Source organism: Pantherophis guttatus, chromosome 4 (genome assembly GCF_059756535.1).
Source record: "Pantherophis guttatus breed Tessera chromosome 4, ASM5975653v1, whole genome shotgun sequence".
NCBI lineage: Eukaryota > Metazoa > Chordata > Lepidosauria > Squamata > Colubridae > Pantherophis > Pantherophis guttatus.
The window spans coordinates 102,253,721-102,270,594 of record NC_142066.1 but is presented as its reverse complement, the minus strand read 5'-3'; positions in this window follow the sequence as shown (position 1 = coordinate 102,270,594).

Genomic DNA, 16,874 nt, shown 5'->3' with positions numbered 1-16,874 from the left:
TGGTTGACTATTGGGAAAACTGTGAAGAAAACTGAAGAAATTTGGAACAGCAGTAGCTATTAGATTTTGTGTAATGTTGAAATTTAAGCTAAAGGTGCCATCTACTGGTGAAAGAATATACATTATATTTCTACAAAGCTGGAAATAACCTTGGGAATTTGAGGATAGATAAGGCAGAGACAAACAACACCTGGAAGACTGCCTTACTGCATATTGTTTTATACTTATTTGCTTCACAGCTAATGGGGAACAAATTGTGAAACTCTGGAAGATCTCTAAATAGAGTGGATTACAAACACTAGAAATTATTATTATGAAATTTAAGAGTGGACTTTGTAGCCTAAAAAACATGGGGAAATCGGTTAGATTATCTAGGACTATAACTGTTGTCGGATAACTGTTTAAGAGGTAAAGGAAGAAAAAAATGTTTAAAAAGGAAGAAAAAAAGAAAAAGACTTTTCAGAGAACTTAGAAGGAGTAAACTGAGGACTAAAAAAGAACTATAAATATTGTGTCTCCTGAGGAATAATTTTGGGATTGAGAAAACTGTTTAAATATTGGCTCTTTGGTGTTATAGACAACTGAGATTCTGGGACTGTGATAGATTATTGAGTAACTTTTGGATCCATTAAAATAAATCAAAATGCTGCAACAGGGAACAATAAATGTAGTTCAAAAAGAAATATTATTGATGTTTCAAAATATTCATGAAACTATAACAAGGAACCACAGGGAGATAAAGGATCTGATACATGAGATAGATGTGGGACCAGAAAACACTCAGCAAATGACAAGGAAAAATGAACAACCCGCCCCCCCCAGGAAGTAGAGAACATAGAAAGAACAAAGGAAAGGATAGAGCAGATAAAACAAATGAAACAAGAAGACAAGGAGAAGTAAGAGATAATAAATACTTATGAAATAGATTAGGCAGATCACATAAAAAGTGATCAAAAAATAGAATTGGATAAACAGAAAGACATTTCTGAAATGAAGATAGAGGTACTAATATATATATTGCAGGTTTGGCAGCAAGATATATTGCAGGTTTGGCAGAGCAAGATAGAGGAAATAATTAGATCTAATATGAATAATATAGGAAGATACAAAATCACAAGGGAGGAGTATGGGAGACATGCCAAAAAATCAACAAGATTGAAATATTAAAATATTAAGAATTGAATTGAATTGAAATATTAAAACGGACAAGAGATGATGGACAGAAATAGAATACTTTCAGATATAAGATTTGTTATATTAAGAATTAGAATTGAGGTAGAAACTAGAAAGGGGGAAATATTATGCATATTTCTGTATAACATTTTAAAACTAATATATAGAGGTAAAGATTAGAAGTTGAAAGATGATTTTATTATGCATGCCTAAACATTATTATTGTTATTAGTATTGTATATTAAAATATTGAAAAGCTAAATGATGAAGGACTATATAAAGGGTGGAGCAAACACGAACATGTTAATAATTTTAATTTTAATACTTATAATATTATTATAAGAAAATAATCTTACACTCAACACCAAAAAAACTAAAGAACTTATAATTGACTTCAGGAGGAAGAGAGATGTACATCTACCACTTTACATAAATGGTGAGGAGGTGGAGAGGGTGGGTAGTTTTAAATTTCTGGACACTTACATCTCAGAGGACCTCTCATGGACTATGAATGCTAACATGCTTGCGAAAAAGGCACAGAAGAGGCTGTACTTCCTGAGAATGCTCAGGAAGATAAATCTATCTCAACATTTACTTCTGTCCTACTATCGCAGCACCATTGAGAGTGACCTGACATACAGCATTCTTGCATAGTATGGGAGCAGCTCTGTAGTGGACAAGAAAGCTCTACAGAGAATCATTAAAACTGCCCAGAATATCATCGGGCTCCAGCTACCAGCCCTAGATGATATCTTTGAATCGTGCTGTTCGAGGAAGTTGTATAACATTCTCAGAAACTCTTCCCATCCTGCTTACAATCTTTTTGGACTGTTGCCTTCTGGCAGAAGATACAGAACAATTAAAACTCGGACCACACGTTTTCTGAATAGTTTTATCCCAGAGCTATCATTGCACTCAACAATGAACTAAAGGGCCACCATCAAGTGAGCTGTTGGACAGCATTACTTGGTCTGTTGTGTGGATGTTTGGGTGGTTTAGAGGTGGGGAATTGTGGTGGGTGGGAGTGTGTTTGGGAATTGTTATGTGTGTTGGACCTGGTCTTTGGGTGTTAAGTGAATTTTGTTGTATGGTTTTATTTATTTATTTGTTTATTTATTTATTTATTTATTTATTTATTTAGTAAACTTCTATACCGCCCTTTTCCCGAAGGACTCAGGGCAGTGTACAGCCATATTAAAACAAACATATACTCACAAAATTTAAAAACAATTTAAAATAAATATATAAATTTGGCCCTTATGTTAAAAGCTAAAACACCCAATTTAAAATTCATTTTCTAAGCCAGCCCGGCCTGTTGGAACAAAAAGTTTAAGGGCATGGTGAAAGGTACGTAAGTCAGGGATCATGTAAACCTTCGGGGCAGTTCATTCCAGAGGGCAGGTGCCCCCACAGAGAAGGCTCTCCCCCTGGGTGTCGCCAGTCGACATTGTTTGGCCGATGGCACCCTGAGAAGTCCCTCTCTATGGGAGCATATTGGCCGGTGGGAGGCTATCGGTGGCAGAAGGCGATCTCATATATACCCTGGTCCTAAGCCATGGAGCGCTTTAAAGGTGTTGATCAGCACCTTGAATCGCACCTGGAAGACCACCGGGAGCCAGTGCAGCTCGCGCAGGAGAGGTAATACATGGGTGCACCATGTTGCGCCCATAATCACCCACACGGCCGCATTCTGGACCAGTTGGAGCCTCTGAGTGCTCTTCAAGGGGAGCCCCATGTAGAGAGCATTACAGTAGTCCAGACGTGACGAGACGAGGGCATGAGTGACCGTACGCAAGGCGTCCCGGTCCAGAAAGGGACGCAACTGGTGAATCAGGCGAACTGTTCTGTCCCCGTCTCACACACACACCCCCACAGACAGTCAATAGTGAAATAAACCAGCTGACAAAGGTTTCTCTAAGAGCAGAATTGGCAGCAACCCAGTGGTTGGCTGCCAAAAGTCTTTTACTTACGAAGGGAGTGTTTTTCAAAGCCAACACACAACAGATAAAAGAATATTCAAAAGTCCAGCAATGCAGAGAGGTTTGTTCAATATCAGTTTTTGCTCATCACAGAGCTTGAACGGCCACCACACCCCCTTTTATACCCTGTGGGGTGTGGTCCAGTGACTCAGCCTAATCCCTGGCACGCCTCTTCCTCTGCTGTGCGCGCTTATCTCTGCGATGCTGTCGAGGGTCCAGCCAAGACTCATCATCATCATCATTACTGTCCACCTGCGGCTGCGTGGAAGTGCTTGGCCCCGGGCCTATCTCTTGGCCTTTGGAGGACACCGGAGGCATTGCCAGAGAGGAGAGTCCTGGAGAGGGAGGCCTTGCCAACTCCTCTCCTTCACTCTCGGAGTCCTCTCCTGCTGATAACACAGGCTCGGTGATCGGAGCCACAACACGAACCTGATAGAAAGCTCCCCTGGCCACAGCCGTCATATGGTCTTCTAAAGACAGCCGTGCATCCAGGAGAACACCCAAGTTGCGAGCCCTCTCTGAGAGGGTCAAGATCTCGCCCTCAATAGTCAGCGATGGAGCTAGCTTGCTATATTGGGACGCCGGAAACCACAGCCACTCTTGGAAGGGTTGAATCTGAGCTTGTTTCTCCCCATCCAGATCTGCACGGCCTCCAGGCACTGGGACATCACGTCAAGGGCATCATTGGGGTGGTCTGGGGTGGAGATGTACAGCTGAGTATCATCAGCGTACTGATAGCACTTCACCCCAAAACCACAGATGATCTCACCCAGCGGCTTCACATAAATGTTGAACAGAAGGGGCGAGAGGATCAACCTTGCAGCACCCCACAAACAAGGCGCCTCGAGGTTGACCTCTGTCCACCTGCCAATACAAACTGCGTACGGTCAGAGAGGACGGAGGAGAATCACTGCAACACGGTGCCCCTGACTCCTGAAGCCCAACTGGTACGGATTTAGATAGACAGCTTCATCCAGGTACTGGGGAAGTTGTCGTGCCACCACACTCTCAATAACCTTCGCCACAAAGCGAAGGTTGGAGACTGGACGATAGTTCGCTAGTACAGCCGGGTCCAAGGAAGGCTTCTTGAGGAGGGGCCTCACCACCGCCTCTTTCAGGGAGGGAGGGAAGAAACCCTCACTAAAAGAAGCATTAATAATCACTTGGAGCCAGACTCGTGTAACCACCCAGGAGGCCAGCACCAACCAGGAGGGACACGGGTCCAATAAACATGTGGTAGCACTAAGCCTACCTAGAATCCTGTCCACGTCTTTGGGAGTCACAAGGTCAAACCCCTCCCAGATAACACTCTCAAGACCCACCTCTGTCACCCCATCTGAATCTACCCAATCGGAGTCCAGGCCTTCCTGAATCTGAGTGACTTTATCATGCAGGAATTGCACAAAATCCTCAGCTCTACCCTGCAAGGGGTCTTCCCTCACTCCCAAATGGAGAAGGGAGCAGGTCACCCTAAACAGGGCTGCTGGGTGGTTCTCTGTAGTTGCAATAAGAGCAGAAAAATAGTTTGATTTTGCCACCCTTATCGCCACTAGGTAGATCTTAATATGAGACCTCACCAGTGTTCGGTCAGATTCGGAGCGGCTGGCCCTCCAATCGCTCTCCAGGCATCTTTTCCAGTGCTTCATCTCCCTCAGCTCCTTGGAGAACCAGAGAGCCACCTGGGATTGGTACCGGGTCAGAGGCCGCAAAGGCATGACGCGGTCCAAAGCTCCAGCAGCTGCCCTATCCCAGGCGGCCACAAGTTTTTCAGTCGAGTCATGAGCCAGAGCCTCAGGGAATGGCCCAAGCTCCAACAGGAATCTATCCGGATCCATCAGGCGCCTGGGGCGGAACCACCTTGTCAGTTCTGCCTCCCTGCGGTGAGGTGTGGCAGTACGAAAGTCAAGTCGAAGGAGTGAGTGATCTGATCATGACAAGGGTTCAATAACTATATCCCCTATTTCTAGATCATTCAACCACTGATCTGAGACAAAACACAAGTCCAGAGTGTGTCCCCCCATGTGGGTAGGGCCATGAACTAACTGGGCCAGGTCCATGGCCGTCATGGAAGCCATGAACTCCCGAGCTGCCTCTGACACCGACAGATGGCAGATTGAAATCCCCCATGACCATAAATCTGGGGGTATCAACCGCTACCCCGGCTAACATGTTGAGCAGCTCGGGCAGGGCCGCTGCCACGCGGCAGGGAGCCAGGTACGCAATCAGCAGGCCTGTGTATACATGTATAATGACAATAAAGTTATTATTATAATAATTTTGTGAGTATGATAAATGTTATTGTTACTATTATTATTATTATTGTTGTTATTATTATTATTATTATTATTATTATTAATAATAATAATAATAATAATAATAATAATAATAATAATAATCTTTATTCAGCTTTTTTAGTTTTAAAAGGCCCTTTTTACAGCGTTCAGTAATCGGTATAAATTCTAATTACATATTTTCCATTTATGGCCTTTTGTGTTATACATTTATGTAATTTCTGTACTTATACATCTAAATATATGAAACCTTTTACTATGTTATACAGTTATTCACCTTTAATATACATTTTATAAATTCCTTATATCTTAACTATACTTACTAACATTTTTTCTCATATTCATAAATTTATATGGTTTTTCCTTTAACATGATTTCTATATATATTCTATACATTAATTTTACATCTAATTTCTAGCCATTTATACCACACACTCCAGATCTTATAATACTCTGTTTCCTCTCTGTCTTTTAACTCCATAGTTAATTTATCCATTTTGGCGCAATCGAGCACCTTTTTTATTATCATAAATCATTGCATTTGATGGTATGTCTTTCTGTTTCCAGTTCTGGGCAAATGTAATTCTAGCTGCTGTTATGATGTGAAGTATGATTTATTGGTTCTCTTTATTTATATTTCCTTTTATAATACCCAATAAAAATGGTTTCATCTCAGTTTTTTGTTCTGTGATTTCTTCTAACCATTTTTTAAATTTTCATCCAATACTTCTTGGCTTTTGGGCACATCCACTACATGTGATAAAAGGTCCCTTGTTCATAATTACACTTCCAACAGTTTGCTGGTCTATTAGGAAACATTTTCACAAGCCTTGCCGGGGAATATGCCACTGATAAAACATTTTGCATGTATTTTCCTTATAAGCTGCCGACATCGTTAATTCATAGTTTTCCCCTCACAATTTTGCCCAATGTTCCAATTCAATGTTGTATCCAAAATTTTGGGCCCAAATTATCGTTTCTTTCACTATTTCTTCCTCCAATTTAAATTTTAACAAACAATTGTAGGTTTTGGTTATCATTTTTTCCTCTGTCCCTAATAATATTTTATCCATTTCTTGTGTTCTCCTTGAAAGCTATAATTTTCTAAATCTTTTTTATACCTTGTCTGAATTTGTAAGTATGGCTACCAGACTATTTCTATTCCTTGAGATTTTAGGTCTTGGTTAGATTTAAGTTTTCCTTGCCCATCCAATAACTCTTTGTATGTCACTACCTTATTCCAATCTAATATGTTGGGGTAAATCATTGCTTCCGTGGTTCATAGCCACCTTGGTATTTTTGTATAATAATTTCTTTTGATTTTTCCCTCAGACATTTAACAAGGCATCTCTTACCTGATGTCTCTGAAAATATGTATGAAATTTGTTTTTCCTCTTCCAGATGAATGCATGCCAGCCAGGTTGTAAGTCATGGCCTTCTTTGTTAATACTCTTATATTTTTAAGCATTATCCAATCCTTAAACCATGTTACAGCTGCTGCTTGGTGGTAGAATTCCCAATCTGGGAGTCCAAATCCTCCCTTACTTCTACTATCCTGTAAGACTTTAAGTTTTATTCAGGCTTTCTTCCCTAGTTAAATGGGGCTCCGTTTAGTTTGTATGATTTTTCGTGTTTTTGAGGCCCCCAGGGTGAATTTGGATCTCGAAGTCGGAGGCAGCAATGGTGTAAAGAGGAATCCTTGGAGTTAGCGAAGAGAGGGGCGATCTCCCGCAACAACAAGAGGATGCCCTCAGGAGGCATATGTGACACTTATTACCAAAGAAGATACAGATTTACAACTAATAAAAAACTACAGACCGATTTTGTTATTAAATGTGAATTACAAAATCTTTGCCTCGTTAATGGCAAACAGACTAAAAAGACTGTTAAATGAACTTATTCATACAGATCAGAATGGATTTTTACCAAAAAGGCAAATTAGAGACAATATGAGGGTAATTTTGGATACTTTGGAGTATTACGAGACACATTCAGAAAGATAAATGGCGATGATGTTTTTAGATGCTCAAAAAGCTTTTGACAATGTGAATTGGCAATTCATGACAGAAAAATTGCAGAGAATGGACTTTGGGGAGAGATTTATAAATACAGTAAAAATGATCTATGACAGTCAATCTGCTAAAATAATGAGAAATGGAGAAATGACAGAATGTTTGAATTATGAAGGATACTAGACAAGGATGTCCTCTATCACCATTATTGTTTATTCTGACTTTAGAAGTACTAAATAGAAATATTAGGCAAGATAAAGAGATAAAGGGAATGAAAATTAAAAAAGAGGAATACAAATTGCAAGCATTTGCAGATGATCTAGTATTCATTTTTGGAGGAACTGCAAGATACAGAACCAAAATTATTAGCTCAAATAGAGAACTATGGAAAAGTGTCTGGACTGAAAATAAATAAAGAAAAAACAAAAAAATGGTTAAAAATATTACAGAAAAACAAAAAAGAGAGATAGAAGAGATATTAGACATACAAGTGATGAAAAAAGTTAATATTTAGGAATATATTTGACTTCAAGATGTGCAACAATTAAAGAACACAATTATTATAGACTTAAAGAACAGATTGAGAAAGAGTTGGAGAAATGGAAGAATCTTCAATTGTCACTCATGGGAAGGATAGCAATAATAAAGATGAATATATTACCAAGCTTATTATTTTTATTTCAGACAATACCGATAAAAATTGAAAAGACTTATTTTCAATATTTAAATAAGATAATAAGGAAATTTATATGGCAAACTAAAAAAGCAAGAATAAGTTTAAAAATGCTTCAGGATACAAGATTACGAGGAGGATTTCGACTCCCAAACTGGGCAGCTTTGACATGGTTGAAAGAATGGATTGAACTAAGAAATACAAGACTATTAACACTTGGAAGGTCATGATATACAATTGGGTTGGCATTCCTTTTTATGGTATGGTAGAAATAAGATACATTTCATAGACATTATATAAGAAATGCATTGTTATTGGTATGGGAAAAAGTTAGAGATAAATATTATGTGAAAATACCAATATGGTTATCAACAATAGAAGCCTTAATTCACCCAAATGTTTTTAATTTTGGAAATATTGTTAGATATAAAGATTTGTTAACAGATAAGGCAGAATTGAAAGGGAAACAAGAACTGGAAGAACGGGGAATTGAAATGGATTGGTATATGTATATGCAAATACAAACTAGATGGAAAAAGATGTTAAACTACAGGGTTTTTACTCAGAGAAGACTGTGCTGGATAAGATACTCATGGGACCAGAGAATAAATTAATTTTAAAATGTTATAATTTTTTTTACTAAATATAGAACTAGAGGAAGAACAAATAAAAGAAACAATGATAGCCTGGGCAAAAAATGTTGGATATTCAATTGAACTGGATAAATGGCAACAATTATGGGAAAGAAATTATAAATTAACAATGTCCACTGCATACAAGGAAAATCAAAATAAAATGTTTTATAGATGGCATATGCCCCCTGAGAAACTGGCAAAAATGTTTAAAGATAAATCAGCTAAGTGTTGGAAATGCCACCAGTTACCAGGTTCATATTACCACATGTGGTGGACATGCCTGGAAGCAAAAAGCTACTGGAATAAAATTAAGTTATGGGTGGAGGAAATGATACAACAATGTATAGACTTAAAACCAGAACTATTCCTATTGGGTATCTTACCAGAGAAAATTAGTAAAGATAATGTGTATTTGATTATACATGTAATAACAGCAGCAAGGATTGTTTATGCATAAAATTGGAAAGCAGAGAATATACCATTGGAGGGAGAAGTAATTAAAAGTTTTTTAGATTGTGCAGAAATGAATAGATTAACTATGATGATAAAGGAAAGATTCAGAATATTTTTAGATATGGAATAAATTTTATTATTGTTTAGAAAAGATATAAATAAGTTTTAAAAGAGATTGAGAAAAAAATAATTGTAATTAGAATATTATACTAATGGAAAACCTTTGTAATGGACTTGGCAAGATTGAAGGCAGAAGAGATAGAGAAGAGAAGAATTTTCTGAAGATAACACCGAAATGTCACATGGAAGAAATGTATGATGTACTTAATGTTTATTTGTCTTAAAAAATAAAAAAAAACTTTATTAAAAAAAAAAGAGGATGCCCTCAGATCAGACGCAAAAGAACTCGACCTTTATGGCAGATCTGGAGGCGTGACGACCTGACTGTTCGAATGGAGTAGGAAGAGAAAAGAGATAAAACAGCCTGAAGTATTGGTGAGAAGGAGCGAAAAGAAGATTGATACTGGAAAGACTCTCAGTGATTTGGTGTAATATGGATTATACCAGCTGTTGAGTGAGTCTCCTAGATGGTGGAAAGGCAGCGATTTAGCGGTGGGAGCAGAGACCATACAGTGAAAGTTATTAAAAAGGACAGATCACGTGGAAGCTGTGTACGAAAGAATAGAGGCACACTTTGAAAAGCTTAATGATGGTAAATTTGTTGATGTTCTTATTGTTCTTCTTATTATTATTATTTATCAAAACTAATAATATCCAGATGCCACACTGTTCATGCATTCAATACCTATTGAACCTATTATCAAAAAATAAAAAATGTATATACATAAAAAAAATGCAGGCAACGCTGTTTGAAAGGGTTTCCTCTCCGCCATTTCTCTTTCTCTCTCTCTCCCCCTCCCTCTCCCTCTCTCTCTTACACATGATGAGAAATGGCAGAGGGCAACTGGGTAAGGGGACTGACCCTCCCCCGCCTCCAGCTCGGTGCCCCGAGGCCCAGCCTCTGAATGGGCAACCCCTGCCTGGCCAACACTGCACTCCCTTGCAGTGCCTCTGTCAGCTTTGGAAGCCATATTAAGCCAGAAGCTTCCATGCTGCCATCTTCTCATGTGTGGGAAAGTCGGAGGGGGGATTTAGTAGAGGAGTTGTCTTTAGACATAATAGCATTCTTCCTGTCGGTCAAGGTCAGGCCGATCCTGCATCTGGAGAAGGAGTGGTTGGAGTGCTGTCTCGAGATGGGACAGATAGTGATTGGAACATGTGATCAACTGAAGAGTGAGGGGATGGTTTTGGGGTTTTTGATTTACTGAGGGAAAACCCGGGCCTCTCAGATTCGGGTTTTCCCAGATGTGCCAGTTTACCTATTCTAGTAAATAGAACCTTGAAAAATGCTTGCTTCAGAGTTTTTACTTGAAGTTGGGTTTTTTTCTGGAACGCTGACATTAACCCGAATCCCCCTTAAAGAATAACGGCACCCCAAAAGGGGCCTGTCAGAGGTGCTGAGTCCCAGCATCTATCTAAACCTTGGATGGTGCAAAGACTCAGTGAAAATGGAGAAAGAGGAGATCACAGAGGGGGCCGTGGGGATATGTACTCAAGGATTTATCAGCACCCTGTTTTCTTCTTCTGAAGAAATGGTGCGATCCATTGAGGCTGCAGAGGAGGCCCGAAGGCTAGGTGCTCGGCCCAAGGAGTTGGATTCCTGGAAAAGTTGCCTGTCTGATCCAACTCCAAAAAGGGGACTAGAGGAGACCGCCTGGATATCATGATGCTCCCAGCCCAATGAAGTTGCCCCATGAGCCAGAGTGGAGGAGGGGGACAGCTTTGGGATTTGGAGATTCCCAGGACTGGAACCTGTTGCCCCCATCATGAAGCCAATCATTAACTGGGCTCCCTGAATGTTTTGAACAGATGGAAGTAGGAAGTTATGCACCCCCCCTCCCAACCTCAACTGAGATGGAGCTTAGCACAAGGTACATTCACCTTCCCCGATCCAGGACCTAGCAGAGGAATTAGCGGGGTGTAGGCACCGCTCTACCTGGCCAGGGATAAAACGAGGAGCAGCTCAGCGCAGCATGGCTATCCCACAACTGGGAGACATCAGACGCAACTGGCATGGGGAGTACAAAAACCCCCTGCTGGCCCCCCTCACCAGCCTGCCTTTGTGCTACCTCCTGCTGAATGTATCCCCCCAGGCTGGGGATTCTATCCCAGCCAGGGGTGGGTCCAGTGCCAGTGGTATCCAGCATCATCTGCTTCATTTTTCCAGGGATCCCTATGGCCCCAATATGGCCCAACGATCCCAGCACCACGGGGGGGCTAATCTAGCAGCTGGCTGGAGTTCCCCCCTCTCTGCAGCCCAACAAGCTGGCCCCTCTCCCTCAGTAGGCTGCCATCCAGCAACAGCAGGAGCCCTGCCACAGGTTCCAGCTCAGCCACCCATCACCGGGCCCAATCCATCTGCGAGGCCAATGCCACCCCGCTTCAGAGCAACATTTGATGGTACATCTGCCAAACTGGCTTACTTCCTCAGCAGGGTCTGGGCTCATATAGATCAGTATGGAGACCAATATGGGTCAGATTGGGACTTGGTATGATTTCTGATGGGATGAATGAAGGGGAGGCTTCTGAATAGATTAGCCCAGCTGCACAATGAGGGTGCTGAGGAACTAAATGATGCCGATGGGTTTGTTGCGCTGCTCCAGACCAGATTCAAAGACCCAGACTGAATCAATGAAAATGAAGCCACAATAAAGGTGATGAAGCAAGGTAATCAACCCATAAAAGACTTTGTATGGGACTTTAGATGGGTCGCAGGGAACCTGGGCATTGGCCGGACCGCATACTCCTATACTATTTTAAAGAGGCCATTGATCAAGAAGTCAGAACAGCCTGTGGGGTCTGGGGGCTGCCTGAATGACTGCACGACTGGTACACCATGTCCATAGCTCTGGACAGGGAAATTCACCCCAACGCAAAACCCCAGCAGAGAAGCCTCCTCAGAGAACTTTAGCTAGATGGCCCCTTTCAAAACCTGCTGAAGTCTCCCAACCCCTCAACTGGAAGGGGTGATTAAATGCTATTGGTGTGGACAAACAGGACATCAAGCTTCTGAGTGCCTGGCCCCTGCGAAAGGGGAGGAAGTGGATATTTAGCTACCTCCCCTTTTCCGGATTAGCAGCAACAGAAGAGTTGGCCATGTATAAAAATTAATTTTCTCAAAGAATATGAACTGATTTTGAATAATAAATGGAAAGCAGATTGGGCAGAGTGAATTTAGACTAAATACAGATGAATTTTGGACTTTAAATTAGAAACCAGAAAGGTATAAATCAGAACGAATAGACTTTAGATCAGTGAAAATAAGTTGTGAAGGTATACAGTGCCATCTAGTGGTGAAAAAAAATCATTTTTTTTTTTTGGAAGTGTGGAATAAACAAAGAATGACCTTGAGTAACATTTGAGATAAACTGTTTTATGACTTAGTGGGAGTAAAAGAGGAGAAGGGGAAGAAAAAAAAAGATTAACAACTGAATAATAGTTCAAAGACTACTTTGTTGGAATTGTTTTTTTTCTGTCTATACATTATCTGCTGGTATATTATTTTTGCTAACTATTTGGAATGCAAATTTTTGGATCTTTTCTCTTTCTTTCCTCTATTTTTTTCTGTTTAAAACCTGAAATGTGGAAAAGCTAAAATTTGGATATTGTATTTTTCTTTTCTTTTCTTTTCTTTTCTTTCTTTCTTTCTTTCTTTCTTTCTTTCTTTCTTTCTTTCTTTCTTTTTTGATTTTGCATTTCTTGACATTTAATATTTTGGATTTTGGATAATTACTCTTTTTTCTTCTACTTATTTTTTTTTTATTGCATTTCAATAACCGGATTTTTATTTTTTATTCACTTATATTTTTTCTTTACTCTCTTTTTTATAGTTGGGTTTTTTTATATTTTTTGGCTGACCTTTGGACTTCTTGCTTTTGTTTCTTGATTATTAATTTTTTTTGGCAGTTGGTGGTTTTTTTTCCTTTTTCTTTTTTCTTCCATTGCCTGGATTTTCTTTTTCTTTTCTTTTTCTTCTTTTTTCTTACTTTAGTTTCCTTTTAGAGGGAACATTAGTGTTTGGTTTTGTTAATATCATTGTTTAAACATATGGATTAGGGTATCAAGAACCTGAAGATCTGCAGTGACCAGGATGATAAACGTGGATTATAAATATTAATTTACAATATTTGGATTATAAATTGGGTGATTTGAAAGTAAAGATTAAAATGAAGAAGCTACCACAACATTTATCATCACAATTAATAACAGCAGCACCAAGCTCCACAGCACAAAAAGCAGCAGAAACAACAAGACAACAAGACAAAACCAACATGGAATTAAAAAGCATGGTACAGGGAATGCATGACGATCTTAAGGAAATGAAAGAGATGATGGGAAGAAATGAACAAAGATTGATAACAGTGGAAGAGAAAGCAGAAGCAACAGAGAAAAGGGTGGAGGAGATGGACTATAGGCTCACAACTACAGATAAAAGCCAGGAAAAGACAATTATACAGCTCGAGATGGACAAGGCAGACTTCTACTTAAGATTCCAAAACACAGGGGAAGAAAAAGGAGAGAATTTACCAGAAAAAATTGCTGAAATATTAGCGGAAGTTATGAAAAAAAGTCCAGAAAATATAATTAATGGAATAGATGAAATTTGCTGAGTATATACAAGATATGCAATGAAGAATAATCTACTTAGAGAAATACATGTCAGATTTACCAAAAAAACACTGAGAATAGAGATCTTGCAACTTATGAGGAACACAACGATATAATATAAAGGTAGAGATATAGTGGCATTGAAACAAGTTCCAAGAAGAGTGAGAGATTGTTGGATGCTTATCCTACGGTTGGGTAGGTAATATATAGAAAACTATGTTCTGTAACTTTAACTGCTACAAGATGACTAATTGTCTGTGCTAAGCAGACATAAAAGAAGGCAGGAAGTTCATTCACTTCTGCTCCTGCTATTAGAAGGTTGAACTGCTGAAAGGAACTGTGTCTGTGTTACTGAAGAGAACTGGAATTGTAAGCAAACTATGTTTTTGTGTTGAACCGTGATTATTTGAAGAAGTATTATCTTTGTTTTGAGAAGCCAAGTTTTTTTTTTTTTACTACAAGTAAAGACTGTTTATTTTTTTTTAAACGTTCAGAGTCTGTGAGTATCTGTGTGTTTTCCTAAGCAACGTATCTATTCATTGTCTGGTCCATTGCACCACTTTGCAGAGGACAGTTTTATCCTCAACACTGGTTATGGGCCCAGTACCAGAGTGTGTGTACCAGTTACAGCAATAGGAAGGTTGCGACACACATTATTGCTCCAGACGTTCTGATACGTATTTAATATCCTGGTGAGGATGGCACAAGGTCAAGCTCCCAACTTATCGTTGGTTACCCGGCTGGATGGCACCAACTACAAATCCTGGTCCACCAAGTGCAGTCTCCTGTTGCGCAAAGAAGGGCTATGGGATGTAGTGCAGAATCCACCAGATGTGACCTCCTGGAATGCTGACAATGCTGAGGATGCCAGGAAGATAGCTGAGTTCCAGAGGAAGAATGAGAGTGCATTGTGTATTATTGGTTTGTCTCTAGACAATACCCAGCTTGTTCACATCGAGGGTGAACAGTCTGCTGAAAGATGCTGGGGCAATTTGAAACGTCTTTATGTTTGTGACACTGTGGGGGCGCAAATTAACATTACACGAAGGTTGTTTCGCACATGACTCCTTAAGGGTGGTGACATGTTAACATACCTGAATTGCATAAAAAGCATTTTTCGAGACCTACATCAGAAGGAGGTGGTTTTTTTCCAAGCAGCAACAGGTTTATATACTGTTATCATTGCTAGATGAGAACTACGACGACGTAGTAACATCATTTGAAGATCTCACACAGCAGGAACTAACTTTGGCCAATGTAACCTCATGATTACTAGAAGAGGCTAGAAGGAGAGAAGAAAGAAAACAACTAAGGGAAGAACCCGAGTCGATTAATGTAAATGTAAAGGCAAATAACTATGTATATGCTGTAAAACATTGTTTTAATTGTGGCAAGAAGGGTCATATAGCCAGGTTTTGCAGAAGGCTGAAACAAAAAACCATGGTTAAAGATAAAAAACAATGTAATGTAGCTATGTCTGATAAGAAACCGGTTAACCACAATTCGTGGGTTATTGATAGCGGGGCATCGCTATGCATTGTCAGAACACAAAACTATTTTGTGAAAATGTTGCCTAGTAATAATAAGGTTTCTTTAGCAAATGGGTGGAAGCTAAAGACATGTGGTGAGGGAACCGCAATATGTCCATATGTAAAAGAAAAAATGCATATGTTATATGTTCCAAATCTAAACTTTAATTTGATTTCGTATTGGTATTTGGTATTGGTATTTGCAGAGTATTGGTTAAGCTAGGATATATAGTAACGTTTAGAACCAATGATTGTTTAATTGAAAAAGGTGAAACCAAGATTATTGGAAAATTGAAAAATGGTTTATATGTATTATCTAGTAACCATGTTACAAATGTTGTATACTCAAATGTCAAACCATATGATGAATGTGTTCACTTGCTTCACAGACGTATGGGGCATATCAGTTTTAAGATGTTACAGAAAACTGTAAAATTAGTTGATGGGTTGAAGCTGAAACCATGTAACCAGTATTTAAATTGCAATATTTATAATCAGCAGAAAAATAGAACAATCCCTGCTAATAGGTTTGACGGATTTAAAACGAAGAGACCACTGGAAGTGGTATTTGCTGATTTAATAGGGCCAATGAAGGCTAGTTTAGGGGGTGCTTGCTATGTTCTCAGTATAGTTGACCATTATTTCAGGTATGGTTTTTGCTACCTATTGAAGACTAAGGTAGATACTTTTTGGTATTTTGTTCAATGGATTAAGTTTGTGGAGAGAAAAACAAATAAAAAAACAGTTACCATTGTAACTGACAATGGTACTGAGTTTGTAAACACAAGGTTTAAATCAATGTTAGATAATGCTGGTATAAAGCACAAATGTTCAGCTCCATATAGACCACAACTTAACTCATAAGTTGAAAGGAGAAGACAAACTCTACAAGCAATGATGAGATCAATGTTAGCTGATGCAGGTTTACCGGCTAATTTATGGGGAGAAGCAATTATGTGTGCAAATACACTCTTAAACAACACCATAAATACAACCACTAACAAAATTCCATATACCGTATGGCATGGAAGGAAGCCGGATTTAAGCTACATACACACATTTGGATCACCTGCATGGGTACATATTCTAGTGCATTTAAGGTGTAAGGGCCAGAGTAGGGCACAACAATTAATATTTGTTGGTTATAATTCAAACCACAGGTCCTACAGATTTTGGGTAAAAGGAACAGCAATGGTAGTTAACAGTGCAAATGCCAGGTTTATGGAGCATGTAGGGTGGAATAAATTAGGTACTGAAAATGAGGTTATCATTGAAACTCCACCAGCCTATTTCTCTATGTGGAACATTCCGCTACCGTAAAAAGTGGAAGAAATTAAGCAGTCTAATGAGAACTTGGAAAATAAAATGGGGGAGGTCCAGGACAAGATGGAAAGAGCAGAG